Source organism: Lissotriton vulgaris, chromosome 1_1 (assembly GCF_964263255.1).
Source record: "Lissotriton vulgaris chromosome 1_1, aLisVul1.2, whole genome shotgun sequence".
Taxonomy (NCBI): Eukaryota; Metazoa; Chordata; class Amphibia; order Caudata; family Salamandridae; genus Lissotriton; species Lissotriton vulgaris.
In genome coordinates this window covers 533295277-533323211 of record NC_141685.1, presented here as the reverse complement: position 1 = coordinate 533323211, position 27935 = coordinate 533295277, and positions in this window count along the sequence as shown.

The window sequence follows — 27935 nt, the reverse complement described above, 5'->3', positions numbered from 1 at the left end:
GCTGGGGCACCGAAATGCCGAAGTTACCTAGCACAGGGGCTGCAGCTGCATAGGTCTGAAAAGACGTCGGGAATCCTCGTAGACAGACCAGGAGCCTGGAAGAAAGAAGTTGCTGGCAGGCGACCAGTGAAGAAAGTTCGATGGATCCAAGCCTGGATCGATGGAAGATGACACCTGAAAGCAGAGGGGACCAAGTTCGAGACTACTAGCCAGTAGTCAGGTGGCACCAGGAGGGCACCGGATGGTAGTCACCTCGACTAGGTGAGTGGGTGACGCTGTGCTCGCAGATCTCACGGACCCGGAGGCGTTGTCGGCGACCAGGATGGAGGAGCGAGCTGTCCCACGAAGATTGAAGCTGTCGGCGTCGCTGGACCCAGGATTGGGCAACAAAGCCTTGGCAAATTCAAGCCCACGCGGTGGACTCAAAATGGCGTCTGGAGTGGACCAGGAGGGTCCGGGGTGCCTCTCTTGAAGAAGGAAGCAGGGGCCAGTCTGGAGCAACCAGACCAGCAGCAGTGATGTCGTCGGGCGTCGTGTAGAAGGCCACAAGCCAGCCGGCTAGTAGCCACACAGCGCGGTGAGCACGCAAAAGCAGAAGGGCCCCACGCAGATCGTGGAGATGCTGGAGGGCTGATCTTCGGTGCTGGAGCTGCTCAGGGTTGGGGCTTCTCGGACCCCAAAGCACTCACCAGTGGAGCACACTGTGGGCTTGTTGCAAAGAAGTCGTGCAGTCTTGGCGATCGTCGGTCCCTCGAGGTCTCGTCGCACTCACAGTTCTCAGCTTTGCTGTAGAGGTGAGTAGAGGTCAGAGGTGCCAGGGAAGCCGGGTCTCGTCGAGCTGGGTCGTCGGATTCGTGAAGAAGGACTTGCAGCAGACCGCAGTGTTCTTAGGATGGTGCCCGCTTGATGCAGGGTTACTACTCCTTAGCCACAAGGGAGAATCTTGAAGAAGGAAATCTTGATGTCTTTCGCAGAAAGTCGTGTCTTGATTCCAAAGATGATCTAATTTTAACAGGGGGCCCGCTCCTCTCTTTATACTAAGAAAGGGGGCTGACCCGGTGACTAGGTCCTGCCTATGGGTGGGACTAGGAGGGGGGTGGTTACACCCCTCTGCCATGCCGGACTTTCCCCAGGCCAGGGGCTGGTGTGCCCCTGGAACTGGTTCTGACCGGCCTATGCGTAGGGAGCACCGGGGTGCCACTCAACAGTCACCTTCCTGTAAAGCCCTGCCTACCTAGGATACACAAAACCATGTCTGGGATGGTGCTAGCACCGCCCCGGACAGGAAACCCTTTGTCCAAGCCTCCCTCGCTGGAAGGACTCCCAGCAGCAGGAGGTCAGACTCGTGTCTGTGGTGGCAGCATCCATTTTGTGGAGCTGAGGCTTTAGTTAACTTTAACCGGGGTTCACAGTTACATACATGTTGTGTCCCTCTAGAAGGGTGGAATGCTAACCCCGTCGTCAGAATTGGCGAGGGGTTAGTATTCCAATTCGTATGACACCTTACTCGACATGTTTTGATAAAGCAATACCAAAGATAGCATTTAACCGCGAGGATTATAATGCACTTAAGAGTATATGGTATGCGATATCATGGAACAGCTATTAGGACTTGATTCCGCAAGCTGCAGACAGGCTCAGCTCATGCCAGAGCACCATCTCACACGATTCCAAGCACTCTGCCTTCAGGATTGTTAAGGCCTGCCATAGGAGTGACTGATAGGAATCTGTGTGTCCATTTTAGGGTTAGATATAGGTATACTATATCTACAGCAAAGGGTGATTACACGACTTTGCCCCAGCTGTCATGCAGCCAGTTGTGTCAAATTTAGGAGGCCAGCCAGGGGTGGCATAATACATGCTGCAGCCCCTGGCAGCCCTGGGTACACCTATGCCCTGAGTTACAGGGTCTGATAAGGTGGCCCAGTACCAATTGGTAAATGCACCTAGGGTACATGTTGTAATTTAGAGAGAGAACAGCCAGGCTGTGGGTCTGATTGGCAGGCCCACAGCCAGAGAAAGTCGTAAACCAGTGAAACAAAAGCAAAAAATCTGGGTGATCATAGGATTGCAGACCCTACTCTCCTACACCCTAGACATTCTGCATGACAGTAGCGTGCCCAAATGTTCAGTGGATTGAGGACAGTGTTAACCTCAAAGTCTATGAGCTAATGAGTCCTTAGAGACAAGATTCAAATGCAAACTCAGTAGCAATCTCAATAAAATACATAGAAATCATTTGCCTAAATGCATCGCTATTATAGGAATATTACAAAATATCAGGCAAAATGAGAAATAGGCGAAGGGCCTCATTTGTATCTTGACGGTATGGATACTCCATCACAACGGTGCCAGAGTATCCATATTGCCAAACGTTCACCTCATTTAAATGTGGGGGACCTTTGGATAAATCACAGCGGAGACTCCTCCATCTCTGCCATGATTAATCCCTTCTGACAGCCCAAGAGAGGAAGAGCCGTTAAAGCTTGACCTCTAATTCCACCCACCTGATTTAGATGGGTGGAATCAGAGGTCAGTTTCCACTGGCTGTCACCACCAGGACAACCCTGGAGTCAAGAGCCAGTGAAAACTTCCAAATGCTCCCCTTACCATGGTAGAGGAGACCCATTGCAAGGGGAGCACTGTCTTTTTTCAAATAAAAAATAAAACAGTTTACTATATGGCTCTGTCATGCTTGACGGAGCGTGTGTCAAGCTGCCTAAAGAATGGACAGGAACCACCTTGACGGTAATTATAAAATGACAGCCTGCATGGCGGTCATTTTATAATTTGCCGGGCAGAGGTGCAGCTAAGGTGATGGAGTAAATAACTCCATCGCTTTGACTGACAAACCGCCTCTGACAAATCATAAATGGGCCACTAATTCCCAGATGTGCAGCAAAAAAGTAAGGAGACAGCATCCCAAGAATCTTAGAAAAGATCCTTAAAAAGTTCTGGCTCATCCCCACATTCAATGGTTATATACAAGCTATCTTGCATAAAATGTTACAGAAACTGCAAATTCAGAATTCTGTGATCATTGCTCTGGCAAATCATATTTTCTCATTTCAAAATGCCACACAACCTTATCACCTTAGCACTATCCCAGAACATACATATTGATTGCCCCTTTTGGATTAATGGTGTCTGGAAGAGTTTGAACAAATTAGTAATATAATCAAAAGAGAGCTTTTGTGGATTAATTCAATACAGTGTGTTAGCGGAAGAAACTTGAGATGTTGCAAATGGCATCCTCTAGGGCAGAGGTCTTCAATCTGTGGGGCGCGACCCCCAGGGGGGTCGTGGAGTCCTTTGAAGGGGGTCGCAGATTCTGTCCCTGGCTTGGGCTGATGAGGGTGCTCATGGCGAGGCCTAATTCACACCGAGGTGTGAAAAACATCGAAGCCTCATTAACAAGTGAAAGACTTGTCAAGTACTCGGGTGTGTCTGTGTGTGTCCCTGAAGCCGTTTCGAGCTGGGGGAAGTCGGGGAGGGGGGCTGGGGGAGCAGGCTGTAGTGTAGCCTGCCCTTTGAGGTCAATGGATATTGAGGCGCCTGGAGCTGTGGGTCCCGTGACACATCCCCCGCCACCAGCAGGGAGGCACAGAGAGGCCCTCCCATGATCGGGAAAGAAGGAAAAACACGCAGAGAGATACTGACCCCCCCCCCTCCCCCATGAGAAAGGCACAGAAAAGGTGGGTGAATGAATGATGGGTGGATGGATGGATGTAAGGATGAAGGATGGATGGATGTGTGAAAAGGTGGGTGGATGAATGATGAATGGGTGGATGAAAGGGTGGATGGATGAAAGGGTGGATGGATGAAAGGATGGATGGATGAAAGGGTGGATGGAAGGAAGGATGAAAGGGTAGCTGGATGAAGGATATATGGATGGATAAAAGGTTGCATGGATGAATGATGGATGGATGGATGTGTGAAAAGATGGGTGGATGAATGATGGGTGAATGGATGGTTGAAAGGGTGGATGGATGAACGATGGATGTATGGATGGATGAATGATGCATGGATGGATGTGTGAAAAGGTGGGGGGATGAATGATGGGAGGATGGATGAAAGGGTGGGTGGGTGGGTGGATAGATGAAAGGGTGGATGGATGATGGATCTATGTATGGGTGGGAGGATGAATGGGTGGATGTATGTATGTATGGATAAAAGGTTGCATGGATGAATGATGGATGGATGTGTGAAAAGGTGGGTGGATGAATGATGGGTGGATGGATGGAAGGGTGGATGGGTAAAGGATGGATGTATGGATGGAAGGATGAAAGGGTGGATGGATGAAGGATGGATGTATGGATGTAAGGATGAAAGGGTGGACGGATGAAGGATGGATGGATGGATGAAAGGGTGGATGGATGGATGGATGAAAGGGTGGATGGATGGAAGGATGAAAAGGTGGACGGATGAAGGATGGATGGATGTATGGATGGATAAAAGGTTGCATGGATGAATGATGCATGGATGGATGTGTGAAAAGGTGGGGGGATGAATGATGGGTGGATGGATGGATGAAAGGGTGGGTGGATGAAGAATGGATGTATGGATGGATAAAAGATTGCATGGATGAATGATACATGGATGGATGTGTGAAAAGGTGGGGGGATAAATGAAGGGTGGATGGATGGATGAAAGGGTGGGTGGATGGATGAAAGGGTGGATGGATGATGGATAGATGTATGAATGGGAGGATGAAAGGGTGGATGGATGTATGGATGGATAAAAGGTTGCATGGATGGATGGATGGATGTGTGAAAAGGTGGGTGGATGAATGATGGGTGGATGGATGGAAGGGTGGATGTGTGGATGGAAAGATGAAAGGGTGGATGGATGATGGATGGATGGAAGGATGAAAGGATGGATGGATGTGTGAAAGTGTGGGTGGATGAATGATGGATGGATGTGATGAGGTCTAACAGGCGCATTTATGGTTGTCAAAAGATGATGATGAGGAGTACCAGTTTCTAGAAACTTTTGTCAGAAGGGGGTCCTTGCCCCTAAAAAGTTTTACAAGGGGGTCTCGGCATCAAAAAGTTTGAAGACCTCTGCTCTAGGGAGTTCTTCCAGAATAATATGTCATATGAGAAATAAACAATTTGCTTCTTGCTGCATGTAGTGTCAAGCAAAAATTATAAACACAGAATGAACATTTTGATTCCGCTCCATTTTAAACAAGACAATTTAGAAACAAAGTGCCTGGTTAAATCTAAACAAGAAAAATACACTTAAACACATTATAATGATTTTGTTTCAATTGCAAAAGTTTCATTTCAGTAGAAATGTGTGAATTCAAGTGTATATCAACTATTATTAAAGTACATTTTAGTTAAAATGCACAAAACCCTCCTTAATTCCTCTCTCTGAGGATTATATCTTCACTAAACCCCAAACTATTTACACTACAGTATGAATCACTTTCCGTGTCTTGCAACCCGATTCTTCCAACATCTTAAGTTAATCATATATTCGAGTCTTGACATAATCTAACTCTATTTCTTCTTTTTTCCTCTTAAGCATTGTTGATTCACTCGTCTTTCACCCACAACGTAGACCCATTTTAAAAGTGATTCATTCAAAGAATTTAAGCAAAAGGTACAGAACTATTGTACAACTTAACACAAAGATTACAGGGGTTAGTCTAACACACAGCAGGCCTCCTTCTAAACCATCAAACCATTCATCAACATTTCTAAAACCCTTTCTAATGTCACCAGGCCTGGAATCCACTGATACCCACAAGTCATAGACTTTAAAAGGTTTTGATTCATACTAGTAATATTACTCACATATGCATTAATAAACTTACTGTTATTCTTGAGGAAGGTAAAGCATTCTCTTATTTTTTAAACTTTTGTTTATTGCCATTTTCAAGATTACGACAATACAGCACAATATTAACATTGAATCAGTAACCTGGGTTTACAATTAATATCCCACAATGTGCATACAGGAGCAAATTATAACCATGTCCATATGTGCCTAAACCTTGTGATAGATGTGTAAACAACATCCGTCACTCATCTCATTTACATAGAAAAACCTTGGGAATACCAAAGCGGATAGCAACTACCCACCCACTTACAAAGCATGTTCAAATAAGGAGTCCTACTACACAACATAATAAAATCCACAAGATGTATGCTGTTTGCCAACCAAAAAATGACCATTGACAACATTACTCCTTTCACATTCACTCTCTCCAACAAACTCCATTTATCTCATTCCATTAAACACCTGTCACACCATAGACAACTTTTTCTCGTTTAATGCTCCATTCTGATTCCCGGATGCACATTCGAATTTTTACATTTCTCTTCAGCCTCAATTTGTTCTTTAATCTCACTCACATCGTACCAACCTTTCAAGATTTTCACTCAACTCTCATTAAATTCCCTAACAAACTCTTGCTCCTCTTTACTCAAACTACACAGATGTCCATTTTTGTCTTATTAGCTTTCAGGTTAGTTTGTGCAATCATCATCAAATATTTAGAACACGTTGTATGATTCCCAGGATCTCCAAAGACAGGAAGTTCTTCTTAATAAGCATTGAAATTCAAAAGGTGTGGTGACAAAAACATTTGCACATGAAAAACAATAGCAAAAACATTGCATGCCAGACTTTAGGAAAATGCTTATTGAAAATAACTAGAACCTTCTTTAGCGGAGGAGGGAAGACGTGCACACATGAGACAATGTTTAATTTACATGATTTAAATAAACTCCTCTAACAAATGTGAATACGCATTTGCCCTATATATATCTACTGACCAATACCTGTGTGTAAGTCTCATAACTTTTATGTCATTATGTATAGTAGTTAATTCACTTAGTGAAGATGAGATATATCCAACTGGAGAAATCAGGCATAACATTAAACCAAGTACATCTGCTGTATGCCATCTTCTACTTAAAAAGATTACAAAAGGAAGTTCAAAATTTAGAGATACAAAATCAAGAAGGCACTTTATTATTTTGCTTCAGTTCACAGGATTGAGGAACTCTATTACCTTATTCCAGATATCTAAGTTACAAAATAAAAACAAAACATTTGTGCAACGTTCAAAATATTTAAATCAAAGTCATCAAGACTTGATAACAATTCAAGGTGGATCTTCTTCTTCTGGGTTGTCTTCATAGGTAAATTGCCAACAATTTGTCCAATCATAGACTTCCTCATCATGACTCATCTGACTGTTCTTTTTCAGATGTGGGTGCTAAATAGATCTACTCAGGTTATGTGTACTTTCTATGCCACTCTTTTTCATGTTGGTCTTTCGGCAATAGGTGATTCACTTGCAATATTCTCAGACTCAACAGCAATTGTCTCTGATTCTCCTTTGATTCATTCTGCAACCTTTTACTGCTTCTTTTTATTGATTCTTGCCATTTATCTCCTAGATGCACATTCTTGACTCCTGTGTCTTCAGTTGTAATTACTGCTGAACGTTCTCCTTTCACTGCCGAGCTTGTGCTTTTATCAGGAACTTGTTTCACTATAAAATGCTTTCCCTAGGGGGGTTTTGAGATTAAGATTTTCAGCTTAACTTTTTCATAAACTGGAACAGTTTCTGTTTCTTCATGCTGCTCATAATTTAGCAACATTTTGTATTGATTTTCAATTTGCTGATTTTCATACTGGCTTCTCGTACCTTCAATAGGATCCTCTACTCCCCGCTTGCATCCACATAGCAAACTTGAGATCAACGCTGTGAATTATTGGTTGTTGTCACCACTTCTTCATCTGTTATCTTCACTCTCTTCTTGTGAGCTGCAAGGATCCACTTAGAAATTCCAGCACATTTCGCAGCAGTGTTAGTTGATTTGATTTGATTGATTTGATTTTAGGTTTTCTAGAGCTCGCAGCTACCCTAGGGCATCCCGGCGCTAAAAAGACCACGGTACTGAGGGAAGGAAGGGTCAGGAAGACGAGCTCAGGGGAAAAGTAGGGTTTTTAGGCGTTTCCTAAATCTGAGGTGGTTATGTTCTTGCCTCAGGGAGAGAGGAAGGGCGTTCCAAAGTCTAGGAGCATTATAGGAGAACAGGCGACCGCCTGTTCTGGCCTTCCTAATTCTAGGGACATTGGCGAGGGAAAGAGAGTTGGATCTTAATTGTCGACTTGACTGTTGTTGAGTCACAAGTGTCCTAAGAATGGGAGGGCCTTCATTGTGCAAAATTCTATGAGTAATGCACAGGGTCTTGAAATTGACCCTCTCCTTTACTGGCAACCAGTGCCGGCTTCTGAGAGCTGATTTGGCCGAATTCCTCGCTGAGGTTCCTGTGAGGATTCTAGCCGCCGCATTCTGTGCGCATTGAAGTCTATGGACAACCGAGGCTGGGGCCCCCAGATACAGGACATTTCCATAGTCCAATCTGGAGTTCACAAGCCCCTGCAGCAGGAGTTTCCTGGACTGGAGCGGGAGTAGATGTAAAATCTTTCGAGCCATCTTTATCAGGCCGAAGCAGGTTAACGCCGTTTTTCTCGCCTGAGTTTTGAAACTTAGATCCTGGTCAAGCCATATCCCTAAGCTCTCGACTTCGGATTTGGGAATAGGTGGCGTTCCCATGCATGGTGGCCAAGGAAGGGATGTGGGGATTTTATTGGAGGTTCCTAAGAGGAGTATTTCAGATTTCTCCCCATTTAGTTTTAACCTTGATTCGCACATCCATTGATGCACCTTCTCCAGACAGCTGCTCAGATTGGACAAGGCGTTGTCTGATTGGTTAAGGGAGACGACAAGCTGGGTGTCATCAGCATACATTATTGATTTAATGCCAAATGGCTTGACAACATCCTCAAGGGGAGCCATGTAAACATTAAAAAGTGTGGGGTTCAGGGAAGATCCCTGAGGCACACCACACCTAAGAGACTGAGCATTGGAGACGGAATACCCGTCAGCAACTTGAAAGGACCTGTCTTTGAGAAAGGATGAGATCCAAGCCAAAGCAGAATCTGCCACTCCTATCAGACCAAGGCGCTGGACAAGGGTTGCATGGTCCACCGTGTCGAAGGCGGCACTCAGGTCGAGGAGGATCACTGCCCCTGATCCTCCTGCGTCCAATATGCCCCTAGCTTCTTCGACCATGGCTAACAATGCGGTGTCAGTCCCTTGTCCTGGTCTAAAGCCTGTCTGGGACATGCGGAGAAGATGGTTGGTCTCTAAAAATTCCGAAAGTTGATGATTTACTACTCGTTCGGCTATTTTACTCATAGCTGGTAGCAATGAGATTGGTCTAAAATTGGAAGGATCTGTGGGATCTAAGTGCGTTTTTTTTATGAGAGCCTTGACTGCGGCTTTTTTCCAGTTCGCCGGGACTATACCGTTTTCAAAGGAGGCGTTGATCAGCTTGGTAAAAAGGGGAGCAATAGTGGGAGCAACTAGCTTCAATTTACTAATGGGGGCTGGGTCTGATGGGGAACCACTTTTGACTTTCTGTAAAACGTTGAGAAACGTTTCAGTGGAGATTTGGGAGAAAAAGGTTAATCTCGGGGTGTCTTGGAGGGGGGAGGAACCAAGGAATGCTTGAGCGGTAGATGGAGATGGAAGGGAAGTCAGGATTTTAGCAATTTTTGCCGAAAAGAAATCTGCCATTTGGTTACATTTTGCGCCATCCACGTCTGGGGATGATGGAGGGTCTTGTATTTTAGTGAGGAGTTTCACTATTCGATAGGTCTCTTTCGCGGAATTAGCGGCTGAGGCTATTTGCTCCTCAAAGTAGGAGGCCTGCGCAGTTTTTAATGCGTTTTTATAAAGCCTAATATGGGTTCTATAGTCGCTTTTGTCATCTGTGTTCCAGTTCTTTCTCCAATGGCGTTCAAGCCTTTTGCCCTTCCTTCTTAATTCGCGAAGTTCTTCAGTGAACCATGGTAGTTTGGACGATTTCCAAACTTACAATCACAACTTGATGTGGCCCCTTACAATCACAACTTGATGTGGCCCCTTCCACCATGGTTCCAGACAACATTTGTAGATGTGTTTCTAGATCAGGACCAATTCCCTGGTTGCAGTGCATGGAACTGGACTTCTCTTGTCAGGAGTGTTGCCAAATTAACTTGATTGGAGTCAGATTTCACCATATCAGGTAGGCCATTGCAATACTTTAATATAGTGTCAACAGATATTGACACAAGTGCTGCTGAAGGGATGTCTGTGATCCGCATAGTATTCCCATGAGAATTGCATGAGGCAAGAGACTAGTCTTTTTGTTTGGAGTACTTCTAATGCTCATGAGAACCAGAGAAAGAGCATCAGACCATTTCAAATTTGTCAAGTCACACAGTGTGTATAGTTTTGATTTGATAGTGCCATACATCATCTCGGCCCCACGTGATGCCTCTGGTCAGTAAATGCAGTGGAACATTTGCTCAGTTTGTAATGCAGAGCACATTCATTTTAGTACCAAATATTTAAAAATAGTTTTGCGATCTATTTCGATAAAGGTAGGTTTGATAAAACATGGTATTAAGTATCTCAACAAACATTTGGCAGCAGTCACACTGTCCTATCTCCTGGTAGCATAGGCCTAAATCCATTTAGAGAACAGTCAGACAATCACAAGACCATATCATAGACCATTATGAACAGGCATCTTCATAAAGTCTGCCTGAAGTCTAGTAAATGGTCCTTCAGATTTGCCTATGTCGGTTATAGAAACTAAAGTATGTTTGCCCTGATTAACTCTATGGCAGGTAATGTATCTTTGACATGCATTTTCTGCTGCACTTCCAAACGTTGTGTTCTGCCAATATTTCTTAGGCAGCCTGAGCATACCATCTCTTGCTACAAGGGTGTTCTCATGTAGGGATCTTGCCATTCATTCAAGCATAGAAACTGGAATAACATACTGCTGGTATGAAGTTACCCAGATATCAGTGTAATACCTCTCACAACCAGCTAATTCCCATCTTTACTTTTCATTCTGTGGTACTTCCTCCTGCAATTTTCTAAGTCAATTCAGTGTTGTCTGTATTGTATTTAACAGAAAACAATACAATTCACATTATCATCATCAGTTTTCACTTGAATTTCACATTGTTCTGATTCTTGTGTTTGTTTCTACTCATTTGCTTTGGTTGTTACATTGTCAAGAGCACAGTATTTCACAAGTCAATTTGCATAGGCGTTGCCAATGGTAGCAATGTCATCACCAGACATATGAGCAATACACTTTACAACCAATATCTCTCCAGTTTGCTGAATAGCTTCCAATAGTTTCCAGAAATATAATCTGTTACAGATAGGAATACCAGAGGAGGTCATGAATGCCTCTTTGTAACCATAGCTGCCCAAAATCATGTACTACTCCAAATTCATATCGGCTGTCTGTATAGATTGTCACAGTCAATTCCTTGGGCAAGCAACAGGCTCTTGTTAGAGTGATTAACTCTTCTGCTTTCCCTGAAATTATGTCAGACAAGTATGATGCTCCCACACTTTCAGAAATAGAACAGACTGCATATGCTGCACTCAGTATTCCTTGATGGTCTCTAAAACAAGAACCATACCCAAACAAACAAACACAGTCAGATCAGCCATTTCAAGGGGAAAATCTTTGATATCTGATCTTGGTTTGCTATACAAATCTGTCACATTAATGCAATCCTCATCATCATCTTCATCATGGTTTGAAAATGGACAGAAGCACTGCAGGATTATGGTATTAAGGATTAAGCATTAAGGTATGATCAATCTCCTGATTGAAATATTTTCAACTGCCAGTATGGTTTGCTCATACTTTTTAAGACTGCTGTTTGTCAAATGCTGAGTTTGAGTACGTGTCAACAAAATTTAGAGTGACTGAGAGACTTACACAATAAGTGTATGTCCCTTGACAATTCCCTCGCTCTGTTCAATTGCAAGGTAAACAGTTGCAAAGGACTTCAAACAAACAGAAAGAACTATGGGCCAGATGTATCAAGAATTGCTTTTGCAATTCTTAAATACCGAATTTTACCGAATCGCTATCTATTCTACTATTATAAAGAGAGAACTGTGTCCTTTGAGCCAGGTAAACTCAAAAAGTACACCACCAATCGCAACACCCAATACAGCGCTGGAAAGGGGAGGTCCAGTAGATGGACATAGGCTATATAAAAAATATATATATATACGTTATTTAAAAAATTTACAATAAAAAAAGTAGTCCCTTCGAAGTAGCGCCGGCCATGTGCGCTAACTACATACGTGCTGACATCATCATCGGAGAACGGGAGCGCGAGGAGGAGCTGCGGACAGGACCGCGGGGAGGAGCGGCGGACAAAAGCGCGGGGAAGAGCGGAGAACTTGGCCACACTGGAGCGGCCTGAGGTACGTGAACCGCGGGGAGGAGCGATGAAGTAAGGCGGAGTGGAGCGGGATGACAGGTAAACTTTAGCGCTGCAGCGGGGCGTGTATACTGGCTTTGTTCGTTTGCAGCATCGGATGCGTGGCCACAGTGTTAGGGAGCAGGGCGTGTGCGGATGATTGGGGGTACTGAAGGTGGCGGTGAACTTGGGCTGAGGAGGTGGGTGGGGGCCTGGGTTTTGGCGACTGGGAGTAAGCCTGATAGCCCCCGGATAACGTGGGAATGGAAGTGAGCCTGGGGTTAAGCAGAGTTAAGAATAAGTACCAGCGCCCAAAACTCTGCTTAAAAGTATGGGACCAGTGCAATTACATGTCGGCGGGGGAATACCAGCAAGCCTGATTGCCCCCGGACAACGTCGGGGCGGGCTGCTAGTTTAAGAATAAGAAAATGCAATGTATGAAGGGCTTGCAAAAAAAACTGTGAATCCTACATATTCCTTAATAGAGAATCGCAAATTGCGATTCGCTATTAAGGAATACCTTCCCATTCAATGAATAAGATTGTATTCACACCAAATAGGTACTCGCAAATTGCGCATGCAATTTCAAGGGTGCAAGGGTGCCAGAAGGATACCCTGCTGCACCCATGAAATATGCATGTGTGTACATACGGTGCACATACATGCCCTGACGGCATGTATGTGCGCCACATGCCACTTCGAAAAATGCTAAAAAGTGCATTGTTAAAGGAATTTGCAAGTTACCTCGAACTAGAAGTTGGTGGTAATTTGCTATTCCTTAAATCCTTAAAGCCAGGTCACAATTCTTTCTTGCTTCCTGCATTGCATTTAAGGAATTGCAAATTGCGACTCCCTAAATGCATTCACAAAATAGGTAATCGCAAAAGTTGTGATTACCTATTTTGAGAATGCCTTTTGGGATGGTACATCACAAGAGTCTTTTTCTTGTTCGCAAATGGGTCGATTCTGCGAAAACCTTCTTTTTCATGACAACAAAATAAAATTCTTGTCACAATCAGGCGATTTGATACCGGATGCATTATGATTAGAAAGACTTTTTCTGATCTCTCAGAAGTCTTTCAGGCAATCGCTATTGTGAGGAATTGGGTTGTTGGTTGGGGGATGAAACCAGCAACAGAGGGGAAACGTGTTGCCATCTGGGCTTCTGGAAGATCTAACTTGCAGCCTGATTCTGCACAAGTTGCAGTCTTTTGAATAGATATAATGGTAGGCCAAAGTATAAAAAGTTGGCATCGTCTATGTGTGACATGACCATGGCTAGGACAACCTGCACCAGTGCTTCCCTAGTGAGGAGTTTGCTGATTTTCCTTAACTTCCTTAGCTGAAAAAAGCAGGTAGAGATTACTGATCCAGTCTGAGATTTCATAGTAAGGTAACCGTTAATTGTGCCTCCGAGGTTCTTAGCTGAGGGAAAAGGAGTAGCAGGAGAACCCAATTCAGCTTGCCAGAAGTGTGAACTCCACGGATTCCGAGTCCTCCCTGTCAAGATAAGATCGGTCTTGTCCGGGTTTAATTTTAAATGTTTGCTGTTCATCCAATTACGAGTGTGCAGCATAGTGGCTTGGAATTCGGACATAGAGTTAGGTGTGTTATCAATGGTGAACATTAATTGCAGGTCGTCTGCATAGTGAAATGTGCACACCTTCCTTTCTTTCAAAGACCGGATCAATGGGAGTAAGTACAAATTGAACAAGTACGTTGATAATAAGGATCCCTGAGGTACTCAGCATGTTGTTTTCATATTAGGTGCAGTAAAATGGGATAAGCAAACAGATTGGGAGAGGTCTTTCAGGAACGACATGATCCAACTGAGAGTCGAACCCTGGAGTTCTGAGTCCCTGACACTGTCCACTAAGATACCATGGTCGACTGTGTAAAATGCTGCGGAAAGATCCAACAGCACCAGGGCCTGGGAGTGGGCATTATCAGCTTCCTGCCAAAGCTTGTCCATCACTGTCAATATTACTGCCTCTGTTGAGTTGGAAGGGCAGAACCCTGCTCGATGGGAGCTGAGTTATTCAGACTGTTCAATAAAGGAGCAGAGGTATTTTGCCACATGAAATCTAGTACCTTGGCTAGGTAGGAAAGCTGAGAGATTAGACGGTAATTGGTTGGGATCAGGGGGACAATGATCGCTGTTTTGAAGTCTCTAGGGTCACAACCCTGTGACAATGACTCATTCAGGAGAGAGAGGGCAGGCTCGGGGAGCAGAGAAAAATTGTCTTTTAAAATATGAGGCGGGCAGCTGTCAGTGGACGATCCAGATGTTACTGTGGCCAGACTGTCCAGAAACGCTTGTCTGCTTATTGCCAGAAATTGATGAAGGGAACAGGAGGTTTTTTTGGCGTTGATTGTAGTGCCTCGAGAGTGCTGCTGGTAGAAATACTGGCTTTAATTGTGGTAATTTTATCGATAAAAAAGGTATTCAGGGAGTTGCAAAGTGCTTGAGAAGGTATGAATTTTATTGTGACTCTATCAGGGTTGGACAATTCATTGATGATTGAGAATATGTCCTTTGAATTATTAGTGGAGGTAAGGATCTTTGAAGAAAAATAAGTGACCTTGGTCATTAAAATGGTTTTTATATTCCTGAAGTTGTGCTAAATAGGTCTCTTTTTTTGTCAGGGGAGTAGTTACATCTCCATTTGCTTTCAGTTGGGCATAGGGCTAGTTTTTGGGGCTTTAGATTTGAAGGGAACCATCTCTGAGCCTCATGACGCCTGCCTGATCTAATTGTCTTGAGGAGGGCGTGTTCGTTGCTAGCAACTGTTAGCCACGCTGTGATGTTTTCCTCACTTAGGTTGGCGGAAAGCTGATTAACTGGGACAGTGTTCGCCAATAAATTACAAAAAATATTTCCGTCAATGCTATTCCAGTTCTTTGCCATGAACCCTTCGTTGACTGGGAGTTTATCAAATACATACTGTGTGCCTTATCGTAAAAAATACATATTAACTTGCCCCTCTCAACTCGTTTGATGCGACGCGACTGCTTTTTCATTCTATTTTAATCGCCACTTTTTAAAGCAGTACCCTTTATTGAATGTAAAGTCTACGATCCTTGTTTAGTAAAGTGTCAAGGCTAGTAACTATGGTTCTAATGGCACAGGAGCAGAAAGATGCTGTTTCCAATGTCCCTTTCAGAACCACCCTGCATAGTATTTCAATAAACAATTGCAGGTTAGTACCAAGGGGGGAAAGGGGAATGGACAGAGAAGAGACAGCTCCCAATATTCTGCTTGTTCTGCCAATCTTCTATTCTTCTTCTTAGTATTCTTATAGTGCTAAAACACACATATGTAATGTAACTTTACTTTTCCATTTATATAATAATGACTTACTTCCTTTAACATTTAAGATTGCTTGCCTTACCAGGATATGATTGGGAGCCTTCTTCTCTTCTTATTTTTCTTTTTCTTTCTTCAAAATTTATTAAATCAATCAATCAATCAACAAATTTATTAAGCGCGCTACTCACCCGGAAGGGTCTCAAGGCGCTGAGGGGGGGCGTGGGGGATGTGATGAGTTACTGTTCAAAAAGCCATGTCTTGAGGAAGTTTCTGAAGGTCAGAAGGTTCTGGGTCTTGCGTAGTTTGGTGGGGAGGGAGCTCCAGGTCTTGGAGGCAAGGTAGGAGAAGGATCTCCCTCTGGTGGTGGTGTGACGGATGCGGGGGACAGTGGCGAGGGCGAGGTCAGCCGAACGGAGGAGACGAGTGGGCATGTGGAAGTTCACTCTTTTGTTGAGGTAGACTGGTCCAGTGTTGTGGAGGGATTTGTGGGCGTGGATGAGGATTTTGAAGGAGATCCTTTTTCTGATGGGTAGCCAGTGAAGAAGTCTGAGGTGGGCGGAGATGTGTTCATGGCGTCGAGGTTGAGGATGAGCCGGGCGGCTGCGTTCTGGATCCGCTGGAGTTTCTGTTGGAGCTTGACTGTGGTGCCAGCGTACAGGGCGTTTCGGTAGTCTAGTCTGCTGCTGATGTGTGTGTGGGAGACGGTTTTCCTGGTTTCTATGGGGATCCATTTGAAGGTCTTACGCAGCATGCAGAGGGTGTAGAAACATGAGGAAGTTATAGAGTTGATTTGCTGGGTCATGGAGAGGGAGGAGTCTAGGATGATGTTGAGGTTGCGTGCGTGGGTGGATGGTGATGGGGGTGTTCCTAGGGCGGTGGGCCACCACCAAACTAGCAAGATATGTGCCGTTCAGTAATCTTCTTTCTTCTTTTTCAGAGACAACCTGTGCCTATTCTACTTCAGCTTCCTTCACAAGAAATGGTACAGGAAAGTCTAAGTTTCATTTATTTAATTCTGTAATGGTGTGCTTCCTATTTCTATGTGTTTATTTACAGTGTGTTGAACTGAACTGGCTATATTAAATGGGGTTCTGAGAATTTAATGTTTCTGCCTTTCTTTCTTGCTCCACAAATTTTTTAAAGGCTTTTAGCTTCGTAATATAAATTGCAGTTATGTGTTTTTTTTATCTAATTTTCACTTAAGCTCTTTGTGTGCTTGAAAAAGTCTTGATTTATGGAGTGCTAATTATTACACACAAGCATCTCAGACTCTGGTAGGAAGTTATTTGTTTATGGGATTTCGTTCTTAAGTTAATTTCTGTAAGCTCCTCATGTCATTGATAAGAGCCTTTATTAATGGTGCACTGATCATCACCCTTGAATAACTCTGACTGAAGGATTTTGGTTTAAGAAGTATTCTTTTCATTTAGTTGAGAGGAAACTTGGCTTGTTTAAAGAGACCCTTGCATTATTGATATTTACTTCATCTGACTGAACACAGCTGAAAAGAGATACTTGCATTTCCCACTGATTAATGCGAAGTTTTTGAAAGGTCACCCCTGTGTTCAGGAGAAACTAATTCTTTCTGACAGAATTGACTAACAAAAGCCTCTGAAAATACACTGACGTTTTAGTGGGGAATTGAAGAAGCAGTTTTTAATACTTTTATTTCTCCTCTAAACTTCCGGTTATATTTTGAAACGATTGTATTAGCTTTCCACAATTATTTTTTATTTTAACGTGACAAAACCAAATAGTTTACCGACCACCGTCAAATCTAAACCCGGTGTGCATGCAAAAGGTCCTGTTGTTGGCTATGATCAATGTCACAATCAGAGCACAGCTTGTTAACGCTGCTTTCCTACACAGCAAACCACTTGTCCAGTCACAGTGGAATGAAGAACTAGGAGAGGTGGGATGACAAGGAAAGCTCTGATGTAAAACGGAACCAGAGTCGAACCACGGATTTGGTTAGGCTTTAAGAGCCAAAATATCAACAAGGCAAGACCACTGCCTAGCTTCCATGTCCAAACAGGAGCTTTTTAAAAATTAAAAAACATTGAGGAACCCAAACCATAAACGAACCCAGGCCACATCCTTAAGGAGAATAAAGTGCAGCAAACTGATGAGTCTACTCCCAACCAATCAGTGCATTCCTCAGAGCTAGGACATACCATGGCTCTTCCCACATATAGAACTAAGCCAGACGTGCACTTGGCTTGCGCCTCGTTGGGTTTGTCCACGACTTGACAAAAATGATCAAAGAATGGCAGGGTTCAAGAAAGTCCAGCTGCTAAGCAGGGGGAAGTCAGACTTGCTGACTGAGATGAATGTGAATGTAGAGGCTCACGTGAAACTCCTACTAGACGACCACATGGAGAGTGATATGCGGGTTTATCCGTGACTTCTTCTAACAACGTATGACAGTGCCTGTTTTTGGGTAGGTTAAATAAGTTTCAGCAGTAGGTAATGGAGGTAAAATGAAGACAGTGAGACTTGAAAGTTGGGTTGTAATTCAAGACAGAGCATTGCTGAACTGAGTGAAAGACCTTCTCAGTGGCAGCTAATGGAAGCCACAGTTGAAGACAACAGGTCACTTCACTGGTTTGCTAACTCGTCCAACATACCTCTTTTCAACACAACTTTCAGTGGAAGGTATGCATCATATTGCTGTAGCCTTATGTGCAAACCTAACAAAGCCCTTAGAACGAATGGTCACGCAAGGGTGACCTGCGAGTTTCCTGGAATTGCGCCAGTGGGATGAGGCTCACACTGATTGCCATTAGCCTCAGGAATCGGATGTTTACCTGAACAAAACACACAGTTACCTTTTCTTGTGTCGCCCATTGGATGGCGACCGATATGCCTTCTTCAATGACACAGGACTGGAGGCAATGTTCATGCAACCGCTCCTTTGTACGCCTTTTGTCTCTGGATCCCTTGCTCCCCATTCAGTGGTAGGATAAACAAAGCTCTTCACTCTTCTTCTACTCCCCTTTGTCTTATTTCGAACACATTAAAAAAACTGCAGAGTCATTCGTTTGTCACAATTAGCTGCCATTTCCAAAAATGTTGCTTTTTTGATGTAATGAAGTAAGAAGACCTTTGGATTATCATTTCAAAATGTAAATGGATATTTCTCATTTTATTACTGTGCTTACTGTTGTAATTCAGAGAAGTGCACTGCAGACACAAAGGTGAACTTCTTTTTTGCTGTTTTAGTGAGAACAAGGTAATGTTCTTTGTTTAATGTTTAGTATTAGATTCTCAGTACATTGAGAAACATTGATATTCATTTTCACGGATTTTTGTGCAAATTTATTATGTTTTAAACAAAGATTTTACGTTTTTGGTAATGGTAATTTGAAATGTGAAAATATGTGTATTTTTTATCGATTTTCCCACTTTCCCCCAATAATTTGATTGCCACTAATAATTATACATATTTCTCAGTAATTTTGATAGAAATAAAAGGTGTGATATTAAGAGAAATACACAACTTGCAACATGTTTTGTAAAAGACAATTAGTGCTGGCAAAAACCATGAGAAATTGCCTCCTGCAATGCTAAACAAAACAAATATTGCTTTGTGTAGACAGTGCATCTATGAGATGAAGAATTTAATTTGTGGTGACCGTGTGCATTTCAGATGATACATATTGACTCTGTGCATTCCAGTGAGGGTGACAGTATACGCCTTAACAGCCTTTCGAAAGAAGAGGGACTAAGCTAAAATACCTTAGAGCATGCGTAGGATACTGTATGTTTGCCATAAATGGTCAAGTACCATAGGAATTTGAACTTTAAAAAAGGTACTTATCCACTCAGCATTCGATTGTGATGATTAATGCAATAAACCACATGAGACAGCATGTAACCATAATAGAGACAACAAGATAAGCACCAGACAAAAAGAGTACCTTGATGACAACCATTTTTTTGGTATAGAAGGTGCTTGTGTTCTCAGTATGACCAGCGGATGTCAGTCATTACATTGCAGCTCAGTACTTTGGGAGTCATGACATTGCAAACACTACATCAGGAGTCACTACATCAAGAGTACATTCACATCGCATATGTAAAAAATTCAAGTTTTAGGTGGAGAGCAGCTCCTTTATATGGAGCACTCTACATCATCATCCACACTTTAAAATTGCTCACTTCAAATGTCTATTTTTCCAGCAGAGTATTAAGCATTGGATTAGCACAGTGCCAGCCAGTCAGAGCTATAAATGTGACAAAACATTTTGCTATCTATGCAACAAAGTCTTTAAGTGGAGGTTTAGTTAGTGGGATCCACAATGAGTTGAAAAATGACAAAATGCTTTACCATTCCAGGCACTGAATTCTAGCTTCAGATTGGTGTAAGACATTGGTGTATTGGTCGAGGTGGTTGGAAGCCCCACTCAGGAAAAACCAAAATCCTTGTCAGGGTGAACCACAAAAGTCACTAAATTAACCAGTGCTAAATCCTCTGGGAGCTTAGCACAAAGCAGTCAGGCTTAACTTACAGGCATTTTTTAAAGTATTTATGTAGCACACAAACATTAATAAAAATGAAAACACAACAGAAGAAAAATCATAAATACATTTTGAAAAACAGCGTACACGTTAATAAAATGATACCAGAATAACACACATCTAATCAGTAGAACGTAAGATATTCAAATCTAAAGTTCACAGTGAAAGTAGCAAATAAAAGGACAAAGTGCCACTATCGGTCATCCAAACGTGCTAGACCGGGGAAAGCCACAAGTTCAGATCGACTGTGATAGAGTGTGAGTTGGATACAGGGACCAGGTTACTCCAGCTGAAAAGTTACCTTCTAATTCCGGCACAAAAAGTTCAGTTCGAGGTGGAGGTGGCCATGAGGAGGAGAAAGAGCTCTGCCAATGGTTGTCTCTTTAGTGCGAAGAGTTGGTGTAGCGTTGTTGATGGTCGTCGCTGTAGTGTGAAGAGCCTGTCAAGCGTCGTGGACGGTTGTTGTTGTAGCTTCACGTTGGCTGTCACTGCTATAACACAAAGTGCAGGTCTCCTGTTGCTGGCCAGCATGGACCTCTTTTGTCAGCGCAAAGAGCAGGTTTCACTGGAGCAGTCGTCATCAACAGCAAAGCTTTGAGCGAACTGGCCAGTTTGCAGTTAGGACGGTGTCATACCTTAGGACTTTCATCTTTTATTCTTTGGAGGAGCTCTCACAGAGGTCAGTCAAGGATCCAGGACCTGGGAAGCACCACTTGGAGGATAAGGATTCACTCCAGCTGAGGCCAGCAGCAGAGCACAGGTAGGTCTAGTTGCAGGTCTAGTTTCAGCAGCTCAGCGGGGAGCCACAGGGAGGCCTCTGAAGCCTGTTTTGTCCCTGTGGCTCACACAGAGGATCGGCCAATGACCATTAGAGTTACTCTGGGTAGCCTGTAACGAAGACAAGCAAGTTCAATCTTCCTTCTCATATAGCAAGGTAGTTCTTCAAGCAGCAGGCCAATCCTCTGGCAGCAGGGCAGTCCTTCTTCGGAATCTTCAACAGTCTAAGAGTGTTCTGATGAGTGGCTTTGACGGTCCAATATTTATATTGAGTGCTAGCCTTTGTGTGTGGGGACTCCCTGTCCTACCTCCACCTCTGGGTCTAGAAAGTTCTTTCCCTTCCTCTGTTAAAGCTCCAAAGTATCTGGGAGTGAAAAAAGGAAGTGCCAGACTGGTGTTTGGTTCTTTTGTTTATGCAGGAGGCAAAGTCCTTTGAAGTGTAAGTAGGGCTGGATGAAGCCCCTCCCTAGGCCCATCCTGCCCACACCTAAGCCCCGTTTTCTCTCTGTCTAGAAGTAATGCACAAACTCTAACCTGTTAAGTCATTCACATTCATGTGGCCAGGACACTGTCAGAAGCCACAAATGGTTGGGACAAGAAAATACCAGTTTTCTTAAAGTGGCATTTTCTGAATTGTAACTTAAAATCCGACTTCACCATTAAAGTTGATTTTAAGTTACAATTAACTTTAGTGAAAAGCATATCTCTACCTGCTCCCAATCTAAAGTCAGCCCTTATTAAATGTAATAAGTTAACCCAGTTTTAGTCAATGAGAGAGATAAGCCTCATCAAAGGGAAAATTGCTTTAGGAGTTTTTCACTGCCAGAACATGCAACATTTAAGTGCACATGTCCTTCTTTTTAAATACAATGGACCATGCCGTCTGAGCCTTTAGGGCCTACCCTAGGGGTTACTTATAAATAAAAGGAAGGTTTAGGCCTGTAAAAAGGTGTATTTTGCCAGGTCGAAATTATTGTTTAAAACTGCACTACAGGCTGCAGTAGAAGACCTGTATCATGCTTTTAAAAGTGCTACTTTAGTGGGTGGCACAATGAGTGCTGCAGGTCCAATAGTGTAACAAACACAAAGAAACCCCTACTCAATAAGGACCAGTGTAATTAAATACTATCAGAAAAACAATAGTCACCTCAAATGCCTATTTTTCTTGCAGAGTTTTAAGCATAGGATTAGCACAGTACAATCCACTCCAAGCTAGAAAGGTGACAAAACATTTTGCCATCTTTGCAAAAATGTCTTAAAGAATACGATTAGCTAGTGGCATCACGCCGGGAGTGAATATACTTTTGGTTGGCTGACTGAGGGGGTTGGCTTTACATGTGCTAATACACTATAAATTTACAAGATTAAAAAACATAAAAATTTACTGAAAAAAAGGTTTAAGTAAGGTTATAGGTGAAAATTTCACTGACAACCAGTGGCGGCCGCAGGGGGACGCGCAGTTGCGCTATGCACAAAAGAAATATATATACTTACCTTGCTGCCGGGACCCTCTTCTCTGCTCCTATTCTCCTTGTGGGACTCCAGGAACAGGAAGAACAGCCAAGCTCCCCTGGCCAACCAGGCTACCCTGACCAATCACAACGCTGTAATGCCCTATTTATCTAATTAACTACACATTCTGTACCCATACCCATCCCTGAACCCTTACAACCCCATATGCCCCTTATTTCCCCTTAATTATCTTATTTATTGTAATAAAAAACACTTGTGGAAATGTGCCAAAAAAAGGCATGCTTGGTACTTACCTGCGTCATAATAGCCGTGTTGTAAATGTAACACGTGGTAATGCCAGTGTTGCAAGCATTACAACTCAGGTTTTGTTTTAATAATTTAGAAAGAACAAATAGTAGAGCCAAATATAAATCTCAGATTTTCAGTCTATTCTTTACACTACTTGACATCCTAGAGCATCACCTTTGGTTTTCAGGTAAAGCCCAAATGTTTAGGCAAATGCACCAGAAGCAATGTAGGATGAATGATCCTCAATTTTAAAGTTTGTCAGTAATTTATACTATTTTTCTTAAACTTCCTCTGCCATGTGTTTGTATGGAACCTGATTATGATGGCGAGGAGAGCGCCACAGACAGGCTGTTGGTGGCGGTTTCCCCGCCATTGGAACAGGGATCTCCGTTCGCCATATTATAATGGATTCTGGACGGATGGCAGTTATAAACTTCGACCGCAGTGTGCCCGACATGCAGTCTGTATCGGACCATCTGTCGGACCTCCCTGTAGTCCCAGAATGGCGGCGGTGCCTGGCAGCGTCAGATTGGTAACGGGGGCATTCGGGCAATGCCCGAGGAGCCGAGGTCCGAGTTCCAGCTCAGGGCTGCTTTTGAGCAGCCTGGGGGCCGATTTGGGCGGTGTCTCTGTTGTTCGACTATACCGCCAGTGGCCCAGTGGGTGTCTGAGTGGCCTTTCTGGAGGGAGATGGGTGCTCATTATCTCCCGTATAGCAGCAACAGGTAGAGGTGTCACCCCTTTTCTTTCGCTGAGCCTCCCATTAATGTAGGCATACAGAGCGGGGCAGAGGGCCTGAGCAGAAGTGGCCTCACTTGTTTTCAGGGGTGTTTCACTATTGTAAGCTGATACATGCATTTTTTTCATCCCTAACCCCCCTTCCTTCCCCCCCCTCCCCCCCACCCACCCCCCCCCCCCCCCCCCCCCCTCCACACACACACTTTTTTTGCATGTAAAATGACGCTGAAAGCAGTGATTTGAGGGGAGGCGGGAGGCATTATGCAAATGTGGGCCGATTTTTTTTTATGCGTGCCTGGACCGATTTTTAATCCCAATCCAACCCTGGTGCCTGATCGCTATTTGGAAGTAATGCCTGTAAATATGCCCCTGTCAAATAGTGATTCTGAAAGCATTTGTAAACCTATTTAGCAATGTGTGTTATCAGGGCACAAAAGATGCCTCAAGGGAAGCCAATGTTAAAACAGCTTTGTTAGCCACAAGTCAGAAGAGAGAAGGACATGTTGCTATAGTGTTATGAAAGTCTGTAAGGTTTTACCAGCTGATATCTGAAAGAAAGACAAATTCCTGGATTTCCAGAAAGCAATAAAGACCTACTTGTTCTTATTTCTATTGTCTGACTGTAGTGCTCAGTTTTCCTAGACTAAGATTAAGGGGGTCATTACAATGGCAGATGGGCTTCAGTCCATCTGCTATCATACTGTATTTGGGACCTCCCAGCTACAAGGCAGCGGCCCCACAGGGAAAATTACGATGTTCATTGATCCACAATTCCATTGCAATCTCGATGGCCTGTTCTAAAGTAAGATATTGAGGGGACCATAGCCTCTCTTGAATTTTCTTATTATTAGTCTTTTAAAAAGGTTGATCTTGAGTCATCTCATCTTGAAATGACCACAATTACAACTCAATATCGAGTGTCGTTACATTAAAAAATGTGGATAAGTTGGAAGGAGCAAAGAGGCTAAAACATGAAGGGAATGGTGTGTTCTTGATGATTCAGTTTCTTTACCTCTTGAATGGCACTCAACTGGTTATCTCTCCACTAAATTTAGTTTTTGTTTCAACCACTTATTTTGATAAAGTACCTGGGTCATCGTCAGTAAGGGAATAATAGTTTAAATCTGTAGTAACACCCTCAATTCATAGTACTAATAAACACTTAAGAACTGAGCTACATTGACATTTGTACATATATGGAGAATTAAAATACAAATGCGTTTCTATATCAAAGCTTTGTGAAATGTGTATTCTGTCTGTTGACTATTTGAGCTGTAATCTTTGGATTTATTGATTCAGTAGATCTTCTGGTGACTTTTTTGAGTGACCTAAAAAAAAGCTCGGAGAACCACAGATGTTTTTTCATGCAGTGTACTTACCAGTCCCAGGCTCAACTGGGTAGCCCCAGTTATGGTACATAACTTTCATCAGGATGGTGTGTTGAATATGGGACTATTTCTGGAGAACTTGCCAGAGTCATGCGTGGGCTTTTAAAAAAAGTAAGTGATTTGTGGCTGCTCAGACAATTCCAGCATAATATACTGCTGTAAGAAGTCTTTATGAAGTTGGTATTAAATGGAGCTACTTCATGTACAAAACTCTTTTATAAGTGAACTAAAACATGTTTTTCCTGAGCAGCTTCAACATTTTATGGTGACTAAAAATTTCCTAAGGGTAATTAAAACATTTTCTTGGTATTACAGGTGTTGGCTATTTTTGTTTAGCTGATCATTGCATATCAACGTTATTGCAGTAATGGGCATCAATTGGCTTGTTTTGGTGTGATCTCAATTCCAGGATATACCAAGAATCCTAATTGAAATGTCTCCAGAATAACTAGGAATAAACGCTAATGACCACATGCATTATGTTATGGTGTCGCCAGTGCTTAATTTAGAGCCGGTGCTAGCCGGTCGAGGCCACTGGCACTCATTTATGGGGGCCCATCACTTATTTTCCCTGATCAACCATTTCCTGAGAGCAGGAGAGAGAAAAACACACAAAGGGGAAAGAGGAAAGAAGAGAAAGCTGGAAAAACAATGAGGTAAAGGTGGTAGTGACATAAAGGGGTACAAGATGTATTTAAACTGTGCAGACTTGGTATTCAGTGCACTGACATTTAATAGCGCCATCTGTGGGCTTATAACCAGAGATATAGGCACTGGTAATGAGTTGTTACCAGGGGGATGGTAATTCTAGGTCCAACACCCCCGGCAATTCCTCATCGTTCCTCAGATTCTCATCTGGAGATTTCAATTGCTTTCAGCAGCCAAAGTTCCCAGGTGAAACCTTAAAGAGCCCTTGAATTTAGCATGGATCTTTTAACACTGACAGTGGTTCTAAACTGCAGATACTGTCCCCAGTGGAATTAAAGGGGATCTTGCACATGAGAAAATGTCATAACTTTGCCTTCAGACTTTTATCACATGCCATATATGAGTCCAAGAAGGGATTTTATGTGAAAGAGTGCATGGGGTTCTCATAACACAGGAATAAAACATTAACATAACATAACATACCAGGTGTATTTGTAAAGCGCACGTACACCCCAGCAACGGGGTATCTTGGCGATGAATTTACAGATGTATATTGTTACCCAACTCAATGGTACTCTTTTTATCGACCTCAAATGGATGAAAGGAGGAGTGGACCCACCGGGATTTGAACCTGTGACCATGAGGTCGAACACAGGCCCCTGCAGTGGATGCATTAGCCTCGTTATAACGGTGCATTGTAATTGGTTTCTAGTCACAAACTACCTTTTTAAGTGATTCCTTACCTTTAAGCCTCTGGTTCAAAATCCTTGTCTTGTTAGTAATGTTGTTTGTGGATTTCCTTTTTTCACAATGAGGTGCACACCAAGTGCATCATTACAACCATATGGTTAAATTGCAATCCCTGATTAAACAAATGTTTTCTCAGGGTTTGGAATTTCTGATGTCTGTGATATTTATTACAACCTGACGACATCTATTCCAAGAAAAGGCTGGTAAAAAAAGTAAAAAGTTGCAGAATTGAGAGTGCTAAATACCCATTCTGCATCTTATGCCTCCTCTCCAAGTTGAAATATGGAGTAAAAGGTATTTTACCCTACCCTTGTAAATACCTCATTCTGAGGTAATAGTATTTACCAGGTGTGGTAAATTCCTTACCCTATTCCACTTAACTTGTAATGAGAGCGTAGACTCTGTGTTGTGTGACAAATTATTAACACAGCGGTTGTATGTCAGAATATATTTTGTAAAAATTAGCAATTTCCCAAAAAGCGTTCACAAAAACATCCTCCCACAATTTAGATTTTCAATTGTTAACTCCAGGAGGGCATTATTTTTGGAAACGATGTCTTGGACACACTATTTCTGTCCGACTATATTTTGGTTAAAATATTCTGGTACCATGCCATCTTGGTTACGGCATGAATGAATGCAAATATGTCTCTTCTAATCCGAGAAGTTCGAAAATATCGAGAAGTAGAAGTGTAAACCGATCATTCTCACAATACACCTGCTCATTATAAAACCCAAATGTAAAAGGAGGGGGAAATTATATGTCTCTCCTGTTATCAGTTTGTAACTTCCTTTAGTGTGTCCCTTGCTAAAGGAGCAATGCTGTCCTTGCTAGAGACCCACATCACTGCTCTCTCGGTCAAGTCCCTACTCTGAATAGCCTGTCTCATGTGAAGCATGAATATGACCATCACCTGAAGCTTTGTTTGCTGTTCACGACACCTGTACACTGTTTCATACAATGCTTAACACGTGCTAAGGTTCTGCATAAAAACTTTTGTGATAGAATTGATACCCGAGACTCCCATTGTCTTCCAGTTAAGACAGGCAATTCCCATGGGGAAAATGAAGAATGAATGGAAAAAGAAGGCTACGTTCACAGCCCACAAATATCATTTGCAGATTAATGTGTGTTTTGCAGTTGTTAGTAATGTATATCTAGAAGGAAAAGCCATCTAAAGTGCCAAAGGGGATGTGTAAATGCCCATTAAGTTCAAGGACTGACAAAATTCCCAAGAGACTATCAAATTGATTTCCATTAAATAGTAACTGAGATGGTTAATCACTTCCTTGAAACAAGAACTAGAAAGCAGGTACCGGAAGAACAATATCTGTATTGTGGCCTGCATAGAAAATATTTAGAGAATGGTCTCCAATACAGAGCAATTGTTGCACGTCACGTTCAGGGTCCTCTTCAAGACTAATGAGTGTTGCAGTAATGGTGTGCATTAAATGACCAAATAGTGCTTTAAAAAATCCATATTATGGATGGGCTAAAAGGTGTTGAAAATGTTGCCAATGTACCCATTTTTCTGCTTGTTTAAAAGCATTATGTTATGTTATGTATTTTTGTGTAGCGTTTCCCAATTTCTTGTCGTCTTGGTTCTTGGGGCAGGCTGCTTTTTCTAATTGTGGATGAACCGAATGGATGGTCTTCTTAGAGGATGTCATATTCAATGGTCATCTGGCCACATTAAGGGCCCGATTCAGGGAATGCCAGT